The sequence below is a fragment of the Puntigrus tetrazona genome, unplaced genomic scaffold (genome assembly GCF_018831695.1).
Source record: "Puntigrus tetrazona isolate hp1 unplaced genomic scaffold, ASM1883169v1 S000000716, whole genome shotgun sequence".
NCBI classification, from domain to species: Eukaryota; Metazoa; Chordata; class Actinopteri; order Cypriniformes; family Cyprinidae; genus Puntigrus; species Puntigrus tetrazona.
The window spans coordinates 276330-288897 of record NW_025048328.1 but is presented as its reverse complement, the minus strand read 5'-3'; the positions used below and the strand labels follow the sequence as shown (position 1 = coordinate 288897).

The 12568-nt window shown below is 37.0% G+C and overlaps 1 pseudogene; it reads right to left on the bottom strand.

Annotated features, from left to right (window-relative positions):
- Window positions 1–716: 716 nt before the first annotated feature.
- Window positions 717–10342, bottom strand: LOC122335102 (annotated as a pseudogene).
- Between the last annotated feature and the right edge of the window lie 2226 nt (window positions 10343–12568).

Sequence of the window (12568 nt, the reverse complement as noted above, 5' to 3'; positions counted from 1 at the left end):
TATTCAGACAGTCAGGTTTATAGTCAGGGTTGTTGTTCATTTACTGTATATAATGACTTATGTATTATGTCATGCTGTACCCATTTTTATCTAAATTTAACTAAAGGCCCCATAAAAGGAAAGCACATTAAAAGGTACAGCAGTTACATTTGTGATCCGAGGCTTTCATAAACCTTTTCTGTGGGAATGCAACTAGAAGGTATTATACATAGTACAATAGGAACCTCTTTTAGAACTAATTTACACTGTTCAAAAGAATAGTGTTTAATTGTATTACATTTGCATTTAAAGTCTACTTCGCCTTTTACTGAAAGCAACTGGTAGTGATTAAGTATTTTACCTGTAATATAGGAGCCATGTGTTATTCATTTGATGTCATGTGACCATGGAAAACTTGAGAGGGTCATTGATTATGTGATGATTAAAGCACTCCACATCCGTTCTTTTTATATTACAAACAGCTCATATTTGATTACAGAAGTATTTAATTATTTTAGTTTGTCCTTCAATCTCTGCTCAGAAGATTTAGCAGTGCACTTTTGGCATACTTGGAGTTACAGTAGTTATTATGTCAGCTACAGACCACAAACCATACATGCCTTGACTTGTATTTTTGTTTATCCTTTTTAAAATGTTGATGCAATCTTTTCCAGAAATCCACTGGCAAAATATACGTGGGGAGTTCATGGTCAAGCCAGACAACAAACGTACTTTATGTCGATCTCTTCCATTTCTCAGTTTAGTAGAGCTGGAAGGTGTTGAACCTTACGCTCCACTTCCTTGTAGTACTTGTCTGAGAGCCCAGCCGCCCTGCGGTCAAAAGCAAAAAAGTGTTCAAGATTATAAGATTGACGTGACTGCTGCATGACCGCAGTAAAACCTCTCTGGGTATGAGTGAGCAATGCACCTATCAACTATCCAAAAGTTTCTTTTTCCACCTCCCACAATATTAAATGTCTTTGGGAATTAAAAAGCACACTCTTTCTTTCTAGCACATGCTTTCTGTTTATCTTGGAAAGCATGCTGGAAATCACAGATTGAAATACTAAATGTAACTTTCTTTACACTTGAAGTAGTTCAAGCAGTGGTTAAAACATTATGACCCATTTTGACATTAAAAGGTATTCTGGCTATTTGAAATGTTATTACTTGCAAGCCCATTGCAAACAGCCCTGAATGCAATGGAATTTCTTGCAGCTACTGTAATGAAATTCATGTATTTTAAAATATGTATATATAAATGTAAGAACATACTTGAGTTCCTCAGCTTCTTTTCTTTAATCTCGTCCAGGCGTGCTCTGCGGTTGCGCGCCTCTTCTTCCAGCCGCTCACCCTCTCGGAACAGCTCTCTGCGCTGGGTGACGGCCTGCACTCTCTCTCCGAAGCCTGCTGCCTCACTGCTTCGGCGTGCCTTTGGATTTTTTGATGCTGTTGCTCCTCTTTTTCTCGTTCTTCTCAATGAGCTCCTGCTGTGCCCTGAAAAGCAGTATACAGCATGCAATCATTAATGCTATCTTTGTTCATTATGCTCTTTCTTTTTAGTTTAAGGAAACTCATTTTAATTTATTAATACAATTACATCATATACGCATTATTTCAATCAACTAGTCACTTTTATTTATATAGAGCTTTTAACAATATACAGATTGTATCAAAGCACTGAACAGTCATGTTTTATCGCAGATACAAGATTTATGACTTGGGAGCAGGGAGATAGAGGAGTATGCTGTCGATGGTTGATAAGAAAGTTCCGGGATAGAGACTTGCTGCCGCCAGCAGACTAGGTTTTGCGAGTTAATCAAAGCGGATTGTGGTTACATACATCTTTCAAAACCATTTTAAACATTAAAAGCTGTGAGTGATGCAAAATAAAATAAAACCATAAGTTTACTAGGCTGTCCAAGGCTGGTACTATGGAAATTAATCTGTATGCAAGCAAAGTTCATGTCGCAAATCAAAGCTTAACAACTGTGGTTACAAAATCTTCACTTTAAAAGGTTCAGGAGCTATAAATACAAAAAAATGTTGATTAGGCTGTCTAATAAGTGGAAAAATAGCCTAACCCACGCGCAAATTTTCTTTTTGTGGCTCAATGGCTTCCCTTATGCACAGAAGTATTACAGCTATCGATTTTTTAACAAAACAGGCCTACTCAAATGTCTCTAACGTGTTGCCTCAACAAGTTTTCGTTGTGACTTTGACTCTCAATCTTGAGGAGATATGCCTGGAAGCTCACGTGGAAGTGAAGAAGAGGTGGAATTACATACTTAGACACTCTAAAGTGTCCTTTAGATTGCTTAATAATTTAAAAATGACAGACCCATGTGGGGTCTGACAAACAGCATAATTGATAACTGAATTCATAATTGATAATTGACATGTAGATATCTGACAGCAGATATTTAGAAAATAAACATTATATTTAGAATATGAATATTTAATATATAACCATACATTTTTTCTGAAATATACATATGTAAATGTATTAATATATATGTAGTGTGTGTATATATATATATATATATATATACACACACACACACACACACACATAATAAATATACATTGTCAACAAAAACGTATTTTGATTGTGACTAATCGCTTGACAGCACTAATTAATATAGTGCACTTCTTAGCCCTCTTTTCTTTATTAGTCTAAACTTTTCCTTTGTTTTTACTTTTGTGTGACAAAACCCCAAGTGCAACTTTTTTAAAAGAGATAACAGAATGAAAACAGCATTGTTAGGTTTATGTCCATGTGTTTCTTTTTACTGACACAGACTATGGCCGTGCTAATATTGTGATGGCGCTTTTGTACCTTAGGACCCTCTCGAACTCTGCTCTCTCGCCCAGCTTCAATGGACAGCATGTGCTCCTTGTGAGTGACCTGCTCCAGACGAGCAGCCTTCAGCTTCTCTTCCACTTCCAGCTTTCTCCGAGTCTGTTCTTTTTTTTCTTTTCTTCTCCATTCCCTGCAGCCGCTTCTTGGTTCCTCCCGTGCCCTGATCTCATCCTGACAGTTGAAAGAAAAACTCATTTATTTGAATCCAGAATACAAATTTCTCTGCTCCCCAACATGATCAGCCAACAAAGAAGCTTCATGCTTTATTAAATTTGTCGTGTTACTGTATTACACCATCATGGGCATACAAGAGGATACTTTTATTATAAGCTTTTTTAATGAAGGATGTAAGATTTTACCTGCTCAGCTTTATGGTCTCTGTCCCTTTCTTGAAGAGCCTCTCAGTCGTGCCACTTCTTTCTCTTTGTCTTTCTTGATTCAGATTCTGCTCAGCTTCATATTCTGCCTCACGCTCCTGGAGTTCATCAAAATAAATGGAAAAAAGTTATTTTGTATAAGGTAACCAAAATGCATAAAAACAGGGCATATTCTTCACAGTCGACAAATCTATTAAAGTAATTTAGCTTGCCACTTTAACTATAAGAGCTGCTCTTCTCAGTTAAGACTCTTCTCTTAAGACCTAACATCACTAGCTGCATTTCTCTTATCCATTTTATGTGCATAGCAAGCAAATGGACAGGAAGCAAATGTCTTGTAATTTAGCTCAAAATAAATGTAACACCTCATATTTCTCAGCTTTTGGTGAATTTAATTACTAAAATTTCTTTATCCAACACTGTAATTAGGTATGTTTTTGTTAAAGTACCCCTTTTATAATTTCCTTTCTTCAAATACAAATTTTATATTCCAATATTTCTCTAAAGACGAAGTTAAGTTAACATTTTTCCAGTGACAACAAAAGTAAAGGAAGTCTATGGAGTATGTCCTATTAAAAAATTTTGATGACAATTTGGTTTTATTACTAACAGCTGTTCCTTTTGTATTGATCAAATTGAAACTACAAATCAATTTTTGGTTGTAAATTTGCCTTTGGGAAGATTTGCACACTGGTTCTTTTTTAGGTAGTTGAAACTGAAACACTGGTCAATTTAAAATTGGAGGTTTCATGGCTAAATGTCAGCAGCCTGGTGGCTAATCTTTATTGATTGCTAATCAAACTGTTACACTCTGCTCTTACTGGTGAAATGTGCAGAGTAATAGCACAGTTTTGCTTAAAATAATGCAATGCACACAACATTATGGGTGACATATCAGAGGGCAAATTGTTGGTGCACGTCTTGCTGGCGCATCTGTGACCCAGACAGCAAGTCTTTCTGATGTATCAACAGCCACAGTATGTAGGGTAATGTCAGCATACCACCAAGAAGGATGAACCACATCCAACAAGTGACTTTGGACTTCAGAGGAAGCGGTCACAAACGGATGTCCGGGTGCTAATCCAGATTGGATCAAAAACAAAACAAAAAACCACAGCTGCCCAACTCACTGTTATCACAATTAAATGTGCACCTCAACTCTCGTTTCCACCAAAACTGTCCATCGGGAGCTCCACAGGGTCAGTATACAGGGCTGGGCTACTATTACAAACCTTTTGTAACTCGTGCCAGTAACAAATGCCAGTTTCAACAGTGCCAGGGTGAAGCCCCACAGTGTGGAGAAGCCCAGAGTGGAGCATGGGGGTAGATCAGTATCTGTCATTCCCAAGATGAACTGATGCTGTATTGGCTAAAAAGGAGACACTACACCACACTAGTGAATTATTGTGGTTTCTGTTTCATTGCTCAACCCCTGTGTGTTCTTACTTCAAAGAATGCCTTTAATTCTCTAATTTGATAGAAAATCTTAAACTTGATGAAAACCTCTATTTTTTTCCACCCTCTTCTTTACGTGCTTATCAAGCTTGGAAGAGCCATGATTAAAAAAAAAAAAAAAAAAAGTAAAAAAAGTGTTTGTATAAAAAGACAGTCATATACACCTGTCGTAATTTTCATTTTTTTGTGCGAACTATTTCTTTAATTTGTGTACAATGTACCTGGTTGCGTGCCTTACACACTTGCTGCTGCTCTAACCATAGCAAAACCACTTTTTAAAATGGTACACTGATTGTGACTTTGTATGTTTACTAAAAATATGATCATGTATTTTAAGAAATTTCTTTCTATTCTAGCGATGCTGCTTCGAGTCTGCTGTGGAGCTTGACTGTGGAGTTTACGCTGGTAGAAAGTCTCTGCACAGGACATTTGTCAGCACCTTCTGAAACTTCAAATGAGAAAAAAAAAAAAAACATTTTCTTTAAACTACACAAAAACCCTTGTCAGACCAACAACATTACCCCCACAAACACAGTTGTCTAAAAGAATTTCATTTTGAAATGTTCAAGCTTTGAGTTCCCAGCATGCATTGCAGCATGAATAAATTATGCAGTTACTGCTAATTTCATTTAAACTTGTTGTTTTTCTTTGTTATTTGTTGTACTGTGATGTAAAAACCACTCATGTCCATTTTCTGGAAATCTCAGTCTTGTAAGTTGTCTTAGAAAGACAGTGGGTTGAGTGAACTCTTTTGTTTTTGTTTGTTTTGATTTTTTACAGTGAAGTCAGTAGGTTTACTCCACCACAAGTCAAAACACCACGTTAGGTGAAAACCACAGTTTGCTACTGGATTACTATATATACACACACACACAGTGTAATTATATTCCCGATATGGACACTCAACAACCTCACACACAAATTATACATTCGAGTGTAAAACGTGTTTGCTTTGTGTTCCAAATTTATTTTTTCCATGTTTGTTATCTTTATTTCATATTTTATACATAGAACAGTATGTTGTTTGTTTTTAAAGAAATTTATAATAAAAAAGTTGCAGTTGATGAAAGAAGCAATATAGGGGAAAAACATTTAAAGACTTTTCTTACCAATTTCTTACGTGTATACTCTACAGCTCGCAGATCTGCTAATCTCTCCTCTTCATTTTTCTGCTCTTTAGCGAGCAAATTCTCCTCATTTATCTTCTGAATCTCTTGAAGCAAATTCTTCTGCTCCTCCTGCTTTCTTTCAATGGCCTGCAATAAATTCCACACAAAGATGAACTCATACTCATCTATGCGAGTTTGTAGACATTATCATTTCAGCTGATCTAGATATTTATTGCATTAACCTTGAGCTCCTCCATCTGCATCCTCTCCATGTTTTCCAGCAATTGCTGACCCTCCTGTTCCTTCAACTCCTCCTGTAGCATTTTCTCCTCCAGACGCATCTGGATCTGATCCAGGATACACATCTTCCCACTTTAAAAACACCCACCCATCAACCACAGAGAATAGAGCATTATATTTAGAGTATACAGAATACAGATAGTGGACATCCGTACTCAATCCTTTGCTGCTTTTGTAGCTGTTCAATTTGTTCCTGGTTTCTAAGGCCCGGCGACGCCCACTTCCATCATGGCATCCAGTCTTTTTCTCCTCCTCCTGCCACTCTGCACGGTTCTGTTTCTTCTCCTGAATTTGTGCATCTCGGACAACATGGCACTGCACTTGCTGAATTAACTGCAAGAGTACAAAGGCAACGTTACAGTGTTAAGTGGGTCGTACACTGCATCTCAATTCCAAGGCTGTGTACTTCAGAGGTCGTGATTTATTGGTCTTATAGGTCATTGAAAGGGTTCATAAACATGACTTGACAGTCTCGTTGCGTGTGGCCAACAAATGCAACTTTTAGAAGTCACAGCCTTCAAATAAGACACAGCTATGGTTTGCCTTTTGATTGCGGTCCTATATACCTCATTATTGCTTCTTGACTTCGTCCTCTTGTTCCATTCTTAGGGCGTTCGCCTGCTCCAACAGGTATTGAGCCCGGTCCCTTGCCTCTGCTTCAAGCTCACTAAGGTTCTGATTCTTTTGCCGAGACAGGTCCGCCTGACGATCTGTGCTTTTCTCTCTGCTCTGCAGCATCCTGACAACAACTAGATGTACTTATCTTGAAGAAAACAGCCATGCTTGATGAAAAACGTTAGGGCCATACACACAGACAGTTTTTGGTATCCTTTTCATAACACATAATAGGCAAATTCAATTTTAATCCACAGTAACTCTTTCAAAACGTTACCGCAATCGAACTTCGCATACACATTTCTTCCCATTCAGTTTAATACATATGTTTATGATGTCAGGGTCATGTCCAAGTCAGTGCAAAAGAATAAAAGCGAAAGAGAATAAACTAAGCAAAGAAGTCAGGGAAAAAGTTTAAAAACAACATAAGGCAAATCACTCAGCTTTTGAAAGACTAACTTTAATTGTAAGAATTAATCTGTATTTGTTCATAGAATGAAAACTACCCAGTATTCATTATTTGACCCAAATACTACTGTTAGACCGACCAAAAAACCCCCCAATACTTTAGATGAAAAAAATGTGTAGTTTTATTTTTAATCATTTCACTTATTTTTGTTTTTTTGTGCTATTGTTTGCAATTTGTTTATTTGTTCTATTTAATATATATAGTGTCCATTTACTTTTCATTTTTAGCTAAAAAAATAAAAATTAAGTTTTATATTGTGCTAATTAAGTTGATTATCTAAATGAGCTCCACCTGAACTTTAATAAAAACATAACTATGTATTAACAAATAATTCTAGAAATTGTAAAAATAAAAATAAAAAAGATCTTGGTTGTTCTAGCCCCTTAAATGACATGTAATAACGATTTTGTGTTTTTAAACAAATGAAATAATGTTAAAAAGGAATAACGTATAAATTAAATGAAGCATGAGGTCACATTTATAAAGAATGATTACATGTGTTAAATGTGATCCATTTGGAGAATTGACCACTTACTTGGAAATAGATGGAGGAATTAAAATAAAGCAAAGCACCTCATGACAAAATGATCTGTAAGACCAATTCTGAATGGAGTATTTCCCGATAGCAAACTGTGGTAGGAATATTTTTAATAACTGTTGAACACAATATATTTTAAAATACCATATTTTAAATACGGTTTAGCCACAACATTAAAACCACTCGCATTCATTTGGGGTTTAAGCATATGATGACTCACCATTGCTTCTTCACGGGCTTGGCGTTGGGTCTGGAGTGCAGCTGCCTTCTCCTCCACACTAGGAACATGAGACTCTACCTTGATTCGCCTGAATTCAGCCAAAGACAGGATGACAGATTGCCCAGATGGGTCCTCTTTTGGGATTCTAGGTTGAACAATCAAACAATGAACTTAAAAATAGATCAAATAGTGACAACTCAAAACATGACAGACATAGATACAATTTTTCACTTACCTGCCAGTAGGCAACTTATGTTAACAAAAGACATCAGTTTGACATTTAATATAAAAAAGGTCAAATGTGCAAATCAAACTGACATCAAAAACTCATCTGATGCAAATCGCATGTCAAAAATATTGGCCCACATATATATTCCACGTTCCTGAACACTGCTCAATATTGTTTTAATAACTGAATCAGTTGACACCAATACCAAGTAATATTAAACAGGGGTGTTTGAGTTTTTAAGTTGACTCTCATTCCCAACTCTGACATATCTCTTATCTCAGTGCAAAAACCACTTGACGGAAGTGTTTAAGATGAGTTTAAGACTTTAGAGCTGATGTTCTAAACTCTGACCCTTTAGGTCCACAATTTAGCTCCAATCCTAATCAAACACACCTGGGCAAGCTATTCAAGGTCTTCAGAATCTTTGGAAAGTTACAGGTAGGCGAGTTTGATCAAGGTTGAGCTGGTGATTGGTGTGAGAGCATACATCTATGCTTGTGCCATGATTTTTATTCTTCCTCATTGAAGAGTGTTTTCATTGCTGTGTATGCTGACAAACATATAACTAGACTTCTTCAAGGCAGGCTATATTACAATAATAAAAATGATAACTAAAACATACAATAACGTACTTTTCTAATTTGTTACCAATTTTAAAAAACTATGTTTTGAACAGGTGTCTGAACAGGTAATGCAAATACCCGAGTAAGGACAACTGCATGTAACAACTTTGCAAAAACCCTTTGCTTCTTCTTGCCTGAGATCCCTGATGAGGTCTTTAGTGATGATGCGCACGGTCTCTAAATGTGGCTCTTCGGGTGCAGGAGCAGAGCGCGTCCTCAGTCTCACGCTTCCGCCTTCTGCGTCGTCTTTCATATCACCAGCAGAATGCTGAGACAAAAGACGTTTCAGTCTGCCTGTTTATTTTCATTCTGTGTCCAAGACAATATCCATTGTTTATTCAGTAGACGCATTTCTACCTGATTTGGTGTCCCAAAGAGGGTCTCGTCCACATGAGAGGTAAGGGCTCGTGTGCGATAGCGCCGAGTGAAAGCACTGCTGCCCGACTGCTTTCCACATGAAGACGTGGCGCTTTGAGGCTGAAAAACATTAATGACTCCTTTATGATCTTAAGAACAACTAGTAAGAAGCTGTATGACTGAATTCTCATGAACGATGAGTCCCCATGTGACTGGTTTTACTAACCTTGAGGAGAACTATAGTAACAACAGTTAGTTCTAGCAGTTAAACAGTTGTTTTTTTTTTATTCAAAAGCCATAAAATATGCTGCAGAAAATATACTGCGGTAGAAAAGAATGAATATTCAAATACAACATATGACGTAAGCAGAATCTAAACGCAGCATCACGGACCATTTTACACAGCAGTAGTTCATTCAACAAGTTTATATGACTTAAGCCTACATTTTAGAGACATTATTGACCGCTAACGTTATAGCAAAGTCACCTCGGAACAGTCTCGCATCTAAGAGCAACACACAGCGGTTTTTGAACGAATCAGGTGAGTCAATGATTGTGCAAACTGTCCACCATATTTTCCCAAAATAGCATAGATAATATAGATTTTTTTATTCACTCACTAAGACAGTGACTTGCCGCCACCTACTGGACGTTTGGTTTTATATTTAAAAGTATGATTGTTGTATTTATATATGTTAAGAAATTGAAACATTCTTATAGCGTTTACAATTTACAGTCTGAATGCATTTATGCAACCTCTTTAAACAGGAAAATATTTAGTCTACCTGTACGAAGGACAAGCACGCGTCAACTTCGAACCCTGTATATTAAGTAAATAACAAGGCCAGAACATTTTATTACAAGGACAGCACTGGTTCACGACTGCAGGAAACTTTACCGCGATGGCTTTAGCAGTTCAAATAGGTGCTCGGTTCAAAACCCCTGAACCAAAATGCAAATTTTGCAAAATGTTCTGACCATAATTTAGTTTTCTTTTTAAAAAGCACTTACCATTTTGTTTGAGCTTTAGTGAAAAAGCTGGCAGACGTTATGACTGGGATATAAATACTGTTAAAAACGGTGTTTAGGAACCGCTTCAAATAATGGAAAGTAACACGAGTATTGACCACAGTTACTACAGCAGTGTTTTGTTGTGGACGTTTCCATAGAGACGTAGTTACTAGGGTTACAGCCAGTGAATAGTGGGCGAATTCCAAACCGAAGTGTCCTACTCCCATTGAAAGACAGAGCCCTTTAAAGTGTGCTCTTTTAAGGGTGTATGGCATTACTCAGTGCATTCGCCGAGCGATTGTAGGACTATCTAAACCAACACTGCGCGTGCGTGCAGCATTCAGCACATAAGTTGTTGCAAATATATATTATTATATTATTTCTTGTCTCACGGTTTTATATTATACGTTATTAAAACGTTTTCAGGCAAGTGACTGCTTACCACAAGCCTATTGTGAAGGGAAACTTCGTTTTTTTGTTTTGCTTAATCTTAATTAAGTGATTAAGACTAGAGTAAAAATCTGTCACATATTAAAAACAATTTTAACATTGTCAGAACATAGGTAACATTAAAAGGTCCACTGATATACCTTGACATGCACATCATTTATGTGGTGCTAAACGTTGCCTATAGGCGCGAAATAAAAAAAAATAATGTAATGAAAACATCACTTACGATTATGCAACCACATTTACTATAGGTAAACCGTGATAATATACATTTTACTACGATAATCATAGTTTAAACATGTTATTACTCTCATTAAAGTAGTATGTTTAGTGCATATAAATATGAATATTAAGCTGGACATGTTTCATAAGTTGTATGTCCATAACTTCTGTTGAAGTTATGATGTTGTGGGCTACCTGCTCAGATTGTGTTTTTGTTGTTGTTTAATTTGGAGACACAGAACGCAACGCAGCAATTTCTTGGCATTGCACCAATCCAACAAAAAAAAAAAAAAAAAAAAATCACCCAGCATGTTACTCATCTCTCCGACCTGCGGGTTTTTAGACATAAGACGAAACAAGGCATTGCATTGGAGTTCTCTCAGAACGATGATGAAAGTTGCTTTCGTTGGGCGGATAAACAAAGTTTCCCAGAAACTTTTCACGCGGCGTGACGTCAGCTTTAGTTTCTGTAAGTGCTTTTACTTTTTGAAGTTGAATAAAAACACCTTATTCAAAAGCCAGTCATTATTGAAATGTCAACAAGTTTAAATAACGGGTCTATTTTATGAGAGGTCTGTAAGAGGCAAAATCAGATTAGAGAAATTTTAATTAAAATGTTTTCACCCACAATAAACAAACATTTCCACCACATCTACAGCAATATACAGCTGTTATATGAAAACAGAATAACTTATGACCTGTATTTCCTGTGTCTTGGGTTTTCTCCTCTTTTACTTATGCCCATATTTGGTTTTCCTGTTTTTGTCCCGTTTAGGTGTGTGAGTTCCAGCTGTTATTAACCTAGTTATGTTATCATGGCTCACACCTGCCTGCTGCCATTCCTGAGCAAGCTCTGCACTGGTGGCACTCCGATCCTGCAGTTGAATCCTCTTTAGAGACGATCCTGGTGCTTGCTGGATTTTCTTGGACACCAAGCCTTCTTAACAAGAATTGAACCTCTTTCCTTGAAGTTCTTGATGAGTCTATAAATTGTTGATTTAGGTGCCATCTTAGTAGCCACAATATCCTTGCCTGTGAGGCCATTTTTATACAACGCAATGATGACCGTGCACGCGCTTTCTTTGCAGGTCATCATGGTTAACAATGAAAGAAGAATGATTTCAAGCATCACCCTCTTTTAACATGTGAAGTCTGTCATTCTAACCCAATCAGCCTGACATAATGATCTCCAGCCTTGTGCTCGCCAACATTCTCACCTGAGTTAACAAGACGTTTACTGAAATGATCTCAGCAGGTCGTTTAATGACAGCAATGAAATGCAGTGGAAAGTTTTTTCAGGTTTAAGTTCATTTCATGGCAAAGAAGGACTATGCAATTCATCTGATCACTCTTCATAACATTCTGGAGTATATGCAAATTGCTATTACAAAAACCTAAGCAGCAACTTTTCCAATTTCCAATATTTATGTAATTCTCAAAACTTATGCCACGACTATATAATGGCATTTTCACAGTCACCTGCTGGGCACTCCACCTGGGACTCTTGCCATAATTTTGGACTCCTTTTGCCATGTGTCCCTTGCCCTTCATGTCACGAACAACCCGTGTCAGGCGTGATTGGTCCCTATGTTGCATGTGTCCTGTTCTGATTGGTTCCTTGGTTCCATGTTTCTTGTTCTCATTAATTGGTTTTGTCATATATTTTAGGTCCTTAAAGGGTACATATCATATGTCTGTAAACTAGTAAATCCAGCAAGGGTGCAAACACAGTGTAGCACAGCAACATTTAC